The sequence below is a fragment of the Mandrillus leucophaeus genome, unplaced genomic scaffold (genome assembly GCF_000951045.1).
Source record: "Mandrillus leucophaeus isolate KB7577 unplaced genomic scaffold, Mleu.le_1.0 Scaffold148, whole genome shotgun sequence".
NCBI lineage: Eukaryota > Metazoa > Chordata > Mammalia > Primates > Cercopithecidae > Mandrillus > Mandrillus leucophaeus.
The window spans coordinates 4,085,798-4,093,848 of record NW_012101454.1 but is presented as its reverse complement, the minus strand read 5'-3'; positions in this window follow the sequence as shown (position 1 = coordinate 4,093,848).

Genomic DNA, 8,051 nt, shown 5'->3' with positions numbered 1-8,051 from the left:
ACTCTGTCGCCCAGGCTGGAGGCTGGAGTGCAGTGGTGGGATCTCAGCTCACTGCAACCTCTGCCTCCTGGGTTCAAGTGATTCTCCTGCCTCAGCCCCCCAAGTAGCTGGGATTGTGGGCACATGCCACCATGCCCAGCTAATTTTTGTATTTTTAGTAGAGATGGGGTTTCACCATGTTGACCAGGCTAGTCTCAAACTCCTGACCTCAGATGATCTGCCCTCCTCAGCCTCCCAAAGTGCCAGGATTACAGGCGTGAGTCACCGTGCCCGGCCATAAAAATCCTCTTTCTAACACATTCTATTGCTGTTGTTTGTTATATCTAGGTTAAAATTGTGTTTGAGAAAACAACTGTGAGGATAACTTGAGCCACTATTTTATTCTCTATTCAAATTTACCCTTGAAATATAATTTTAGATGATTTCAAAGACTGGTAATTCCTCAGATTCATCATTCATTTAGCACCTTTTGTACACAAGGTACTGTGTTAACCATCTACTGAGTAAATCAGACAGAATGAAAATTGCTCACTGCAGTACCAATGGCAGGAAGTTAGACCCCAAGTTAGTATACCCATGAGTAGGGCTAACAACTCTCTCTACAAGCTAAGCCAACAAGCTAAAATGATCCAGAGGCCATGGAAGTACCACCTCTCAGCCAAAAGTCAGTGAAATATTCACTCAGATTTGGCTTTCATTTCTGATGTATATCTGGTTGAAGATATTTAGCAGTGCATTATGATCTGTGCAAAGGCAGGAGTCAGTTAAGTTCTATGTATTTTTTTTCTTTGATAGAATTTGCACTGACCTGAACTGTGAACCACCAACTGGTACACTCAAGCCCTGTGGGCCAGCACAGTTCCTGATACTAACCTTTTACTGAAACATGAGCCAAACTAATACTTATCTCTTCCCAAAGCTTCAGTGATCATCTCCAAGATTTATCTATTTTATATTCGTATATTTTATCCTCGATTTATATTTTTACCTTTGCTCTATCTCCTGAGCTACTTACTTATGTCCTCAACAAATGTGGTAAAAATTTCTTTGGTGAGCTATATCTTACCTTCTTCAGTATAGAATAGTAATAACTGGAGGGATTATAGGCTCAAAGGCTAAGAGAGTGGTTGGCCACAGGACAATAACTTTATCTTTGACCTTTCATAACAATTAACTTCATCTGTTCTTTAGTCCTCTTCAGATATTCAGTGCATAGCTACATATTAGAAGAGGATACAATGTCTCTGTGATAAATATGGAACAAAGGTATTCCTTTATGAAGAGCAAGCCTATGAATCAGAGATGCCACCTACCTCGTTCAAACCAGAGATGGTTTGAATGGTTGCAATCTTCCACCTCACTGAGGGATACGAGAGAAGATGGGAAGTTTCTAAAAGTTTTGATGGGTCAAGATGTTGCACAAGCGATAAGATCCAGGTGGGCAGACATAGGAGTTGAGCCCAGTTAAATGTAGAAGAGGGAAAGGGACACCCAAAGAATACATTTGGTTACCTCCTAACTACAGCGAAATCACCACCTGCTCATGCCATAATCAAGGGTATAAGAAACTTCAGTAGGTTAAAGTCTGTTTACTTTGGTTTATAGTCAAGGATGGGACATGTACCCTTTGTAATCCATTACTGCCTTGTCTCCTTATCTTCTGCTACAGTTGTTTCTTCCAATACCATCACATCTCTGTTCCTGCTCTTCTTCTTATGGTCATTGTTCTTTTGACAAATATTTGCAATGACAGGTATTGTGGTAGGCACTATGGGAGACAGAGCTATAAAAAGAAATATAAGGCATGTACTTCTCCCTTAATTATATAACCTAGATTTTAGGTGTTCATTCATTCATTTATTCTCTGTGCTCCCCTCACCCAAGAAGTGTCTTCTACAAATTATAGGAAGGCAATACAAAATTTGCAATGTTTATATTACACTTTCAGAAAAAAAAGGGCTTGGATCCACCTTTGGCATTTCTCTTCCCTAAAACTCTGTCTTTGAGAATGCTACCAACTGTGATATGGCAGTGGGAGCTTTTCCTTTTGATCCTATCCATAGGAGAGGTGTGAGAAATTTGTCCTGGGAAGAAGTCAAAATTTTGGAGAGAGAGTAGAGATTATCTATGGGATATCAGTGAAAGTATTATAATAAGTATGGTCAATTTTAGAGGCCAATATAAAAGCAAAATATGAACATATTTAAACTACGTCATCAGCTGTAGAAACAAATTATAACAGCAATTATGCAGTGAGAATTTAGGGTTGGGAAACTACTGAGAAAACTATGGCTTAAAGAGGTTAGGTAAGTTATACAAGATCAACCACAGAACTACTAAGTGGTAAAGCTATGATTTAAGGCAGGGTAACAACTGTACAACCCATGCTTTCAACATCTTTGCTATAACTGCTTTGCTTTCAACATGTGGAATGTTGTGCAGACAATTATAAATGGCTACTGGAAGAATTTAGGCACATCAGCTGTTCCCTCTTTTTCTTTTTTCTCACACTCTTGTCAGGTGCTGTGTAATGTTGTGTGTTTTCACTGCCCACTAAGTAAATGATTAATGGAACAAGAAGGCACCACCATGCAGGGGAGAAGACAGTGGTCCTCTCCACAGTTGTGTTCCCTCTCATAAGTAAAGTTCCAACTTGAGCATCACGGATAAGATCCTCTCTTACAGCGTACAAGACTTAAACATGCACAGGGAGGGTACACTCATCAGATAACTCTCAACATTTTCAGCCAGTGGAACCAAAATGAGGATAAATTATTCCCTCATTGAATAATATTTTAAGTCTGACACCTTGAAAAAAATGTCTTAACCATGAAAAAATTTATTACATGGTTACAACATGCTTAGCTGTTTTCATCAACTACCCATGTATAAGTACTTGCAGATGGTTGTCACCTGGAAACCACCAAAAGTTAATTCCAAGTAACTCAGTTTCCCTGGCTTCATAGATAAATTTGCAGGAAATTGGAGCATAGAGCACATTTTAGAACAGGAGTCCTATATGTCAGAAGATCTGAAAAACCAGAAAGATTAGTATAAATAGTTGTGTTGGTCATATACTGTATGTGGAAACATTCAGACATAACACATTCTATAGCCAAAGACTCTACTTTCTCCTAAGAATTTGAAACAAAGAAGAACAGGGAATATATCTAGAGGGGAAAAAGAATGCTACTTTATTGCAGCTGAATTCATGAATCCATTAGAGAAACTCATTTTAATCTTTAGGTTTAATGTGTCCTTTTATTGAGAATAAGGCTTTCCTTTGTGTCCACAGTAGAAAAATGATACCAATTTAATTTTGTACATTGCTAATCCCCACTTGTCACATTTTTTCGAATTATCACGGTTGTCCTTCAATTGCGTAAAGGCAAAATAGGTAATTGGGCTGTGGGTTGGATCCTGTTAAGGATATATACAGATTTCTTTAAAACATTAATAAGGATATTGCTCTTATTTTTTTTTTTTCTGTAGGATAATGACACTCTCTCTCTCTCTCTCTCTCTGTGTGTGTGTGTGTGTGTGTGTGTGTGTATGTATGGATCTTCAACTCTGGCAGAAAATATAAATGCTTTTATTGTCATGTAGACCTTTTAGACCACTCTTACTTTCAGAACTTTCATGATGTTGGAATGAGGCATTGCTCTACCCACAATTTAGTTTGTATTCATTGAGTTAAGCTAACCATCTGAGGTTAGAGGACTCTATTGATGGCTTTGCATGTCCAAGTGGGTATTCTGAATTCTGCCTGGAGTAATGGATCAATATAAGCAATTAATTTAAGGTTTAAAAAATTAATATAATCTGAAATTTTAATGGTGCAAGGGAATTTAAAGGTCTCAGTTCCACATATTTATTTTACAAATGAAAAAAACAAAGGTGCAGAGAGCTCTTAGAGTTTGCTGAGGGTTGCATGGTCAGTAAATGGCAGAGCTGATATCCAAACAGGGTTTTTGCCTCATAATTCAAAGCTCTTTCTTTTTAAAATGATTAAGCAGGCCGGGCGCGGTGGCTCACGCCTGTAATCCCAGCACTTTGGGGTGCCAAGGCAGGTGGATCACAAGGTCAGGAGATTGAGGCCATCCTGGCTAACACGGTAAAACCCCATCTCCACTAAAAATACAAAAAATTAGCCAGGCGTGGTGGTGGGTGCCTGTAGTCCAAGCTACTCAGGAGGCTGAGGTAGGAAAATGGCATGAAACTGGGAGGCAGAGCTTGCAGTGAGCCAAGATTGGGCCTCTGCACTCCAGCCTGGGTGACAGAGCAAGACTCTGTCTCAAAAAATAAATAAATAAATAAATTAATTAAATTAAATAATAAAGCATTAAGGCATATGGGAGATGTCCAAAGAATAACATGACTAATAGCTTTGATATCCACCACTCAGCTTTGTCAAATCTTACCATTTTGTTATGCATGCCTCTCTTATTGTTTTTTAAGAAATAGAAGATTTAATAAAGTTCTTTGAATAATGTTTACTGATAATACTCTTCACACTGCCTCCAAATTTGCTACTGTTATGTGGAGATGCAAAACCAGTATCTATCTGTAAATATAGTCATGTACTAATGACTAAGGACAGTATATATGTAGAGTCATACTGTATGTATTCTTCTGAAACTTGCTTTTGTTGCTCAGCATTGTTTTCAAGATTTTTAAAATGTTGGAATGCATAGCTATAGTTTATTCATTTTCACTGCTTTCCATATTGTAAACATATTATAAAGTATTTATTTTTCTATTGATGAATATTTAGATTTCTAAAAAAAATTGCTATTACAAATAATAGTGTAATAAACATTCTTTGTATGTTTTTCCCTGTGCACAAGTGCAAGAATTTCCTGGTTATGTACTTAGAAGCTATAATACTTTAACATTACACGTTATTGTCAGATTACTCTCCAAAGTGTTATACAGCAATGTTATATAATGCCAATCAAATGAATAGGAAATGGTTAATCACTGTGCCTTCATCTGTATTTCCCTTTTTAATAATAAAGTTCATTGTCTTTTTATATGTATGTCAGTTAGCTATTGCTGCAATGATATTGGGTAACCAGCCACACCAAAACTTAGAGGCAATCATTTACTTTTATTGGTCTGGAAGCCAATTGGTGTGACTCTTCTGCAAGCTGTAAATCTCTGGATCCACATCTGTTCCATATGTTTCTTATACTCCTTGGGCCAGTGGGCTAGCTAGCAATGCTCTTCTCACAACAAAGGCAAGAGAACAAAAGTGCAAACCCCATTGTTCAAGAATATTTCAAATCCCTATTTGTGACATGTCTGCTTATGGTGCCACTGATCAAAGCAAGGCACTTAGCTGAGTCCAACATCCATAAAGTGGGGAAATACCCCACCCCTATGAGTCTATGGCAAAGATATGAGTACATGTAACTACTATAGGCAAGTGAAGAATTGTCACCAATATTTTTAAATCTACCACCACGTATTGTTGACTGTTTTGGTTTCATCTTTTGTGAACTGCTGGTTCATAGTCTTTGCTCATTTTGCTTTCGGGTTGCTTATCTTCTGCTTATTGTTTTACAGATACTCTTTATATAATGTAGATTTTGATTTTTCATAATTATAGAATTATAAAAATCTTCTTTTGGTCTGTAGCTTGTCTTTTACTTATGATATTTCTTTTCTTTAGAGAAGCTTAAAGTTTTACTGCAGTTTAAATACTTATCAATCCTTCTCTTTATAGTGTGGTTATTGTGCTTTGTTCTTGAAAATTATCTCTATCCTGAGGTCATTACTATATTTTGAAGTATATTAAAGTTTAATTTTTACACTTAAATTTATGATTTGTTTAGAAGTTTTGTGTATGAATGAGGTAGAAATCCTATCCTTTTCCATATTCATAAAAAATCCTTCCAATACTCTATTTGAATAGTGCATTATTTCCTGACTCTTGTACTTCATTGTCTGATATATATATGTATCCATTATATATATAATCTGATATATATGTTATATCTGACTATATACAACAAATATATATATCCAGTAATATATATACACATACATATATATATATGTATATAAAATATATATCCAGTAGCCTTGACTGGAAGAATTGACTTCCATGGCCACTTAGGTTGTTAGCAAAATTCATTTTCTTGAGGGTGCATGACTGAGGAACACAGTTTCTTGATGATTGTTGGGTGGAGTTTACATACATACACGTCCTAGAGATCATTTTCAGTTCCTTGCCAGTGGACTTTCCCAACATAGTTGCTTCCTGCATTAAGTCAGCAAGGAGGGCCTCTAGACCAAGTCTGCTACCAAGACAGAATCTTAAGTGGCATGACATAATTCATCACCTTTGCCATATCTATTGATTAGAAACAAGTCAGATGTTCTGCACACATTCAAGGGGAGAGGATTAAACAAAGGCATGAACACCAGGGGATTTTAGGGACCAACATAGAGTCTGTCCACCACTTCAGTTTTTGTTGTCACTATAAATGGGTTCCATGACTTGGCTCATGTAACAGCCATTCTTTTTAGCATGTGAAGATTGGATGTCTGAAAACTTCATCTTCCTAGAAACTCTTGAAGCTAAAATTCTGGATGTGATTTTTGGATAATTTTCATGATTTTTTAAAGTTATGTTCTATTAACTCACCACAAACCAACACTGCCTTAGCCAATACTGAACCACTGCTCCTAGGGGAAATATGGGATTAGGTTCCTGGAAACTCTGGTCACAGTATTTTGTCAACCAATCAATATATAACCTTGTTTTAGATGTATTTCTCTTTAAAGATATCTTATTTAATATACATTGGGCTCATTAACATTGAATGCATGGCCTACAGCACTATAACTCATTCTTGAACAGAGCTTGTCTAACATGTATTTTTTCCAGAAGGCACATCACAGCCTTCTCACACTTAGGAACATTAGACAGCACTTCAGCACCATGCATGGTCAGGGGTGGGGGTCATTTTAAACAGCAAAATCACCTATAAAAATGCAAAACAAACCATGGCACTAAATAGACCACAAAAAGGATACTTATTTACAGCATCTGAGCTGAAACAAGAAGGCAGGTCATCTTCTTGTTCAACTTCAGCTGGGAATGTAAGCATTGAATAAACCCAATGTTTGTTTTTGCTTCTCTGCACATGTCTGCAAATGGCCACAAAAGCACTCTGAGTATTGACTTGGGGTTTACAAATAAATATTAGCAAGTAGATGAATTCACAAATACAGAATTATAAATAATGAGGATCAACTGTATCTATCACAAATCAGATAGAGTCACACAAAAGGCTGATGCCAAAGAGAGTTAAGTAGGAAGATGGAGAATGCTGGGCATACATTCCCTTGGCAGACATATTGTAGGTGACAGATTATGTCATAGTTAGCTTGGTTTTTGAACCAGAAAATCTATGATAACTAACTGTTAACTTCAGTGACAGTTTTCCTATTAAAGCAAAGTTGGAGTGAATCTATAGACTAGGTGTTTCTGAGTTTGCAAGCACAAAATATTCTGTATTAAATCTTAGTTTGGCTAACGCAGCTAAAGTAGATTCTTTTGTTTGCAACCAAACCATGATTGAACATTTCCTTAAAAACTGTGTCAAATACTATTTCCATTGTATTCATTGGGGGAGATCACATGTGGATCAGCTTTCACGGGCTGTCATCTGACTGTTAAGTCCTGACGTTATGTAGACGATTACACCCTTGTGCTGCGACCTTTTCAGTAGGACAACACTGATTATGGACAGACAACGAATTTTCCTCTAAGACCTGGAGCCAAACCCTCTGAGAGAAAATTAAACTGTGATTCTGGCTGGGGTCAGGTGCAGTGGGAGGGGCGGGGAATTTCCACTGTTTCAGGCTGCACCTATGCCGCAGAGCCTGTGAGAATTTCTGTTTCCCAAGCTTAGGGCCCAGTACCACTTGGAAACCCTAAATCCAGTTTGAAAATGTCATTTTAGAAGACAAAGGCATACTGCCAACAGGTATATAATAAGATAACTCATTTTATTGGGGTGATAAAAGTTATTCTTACT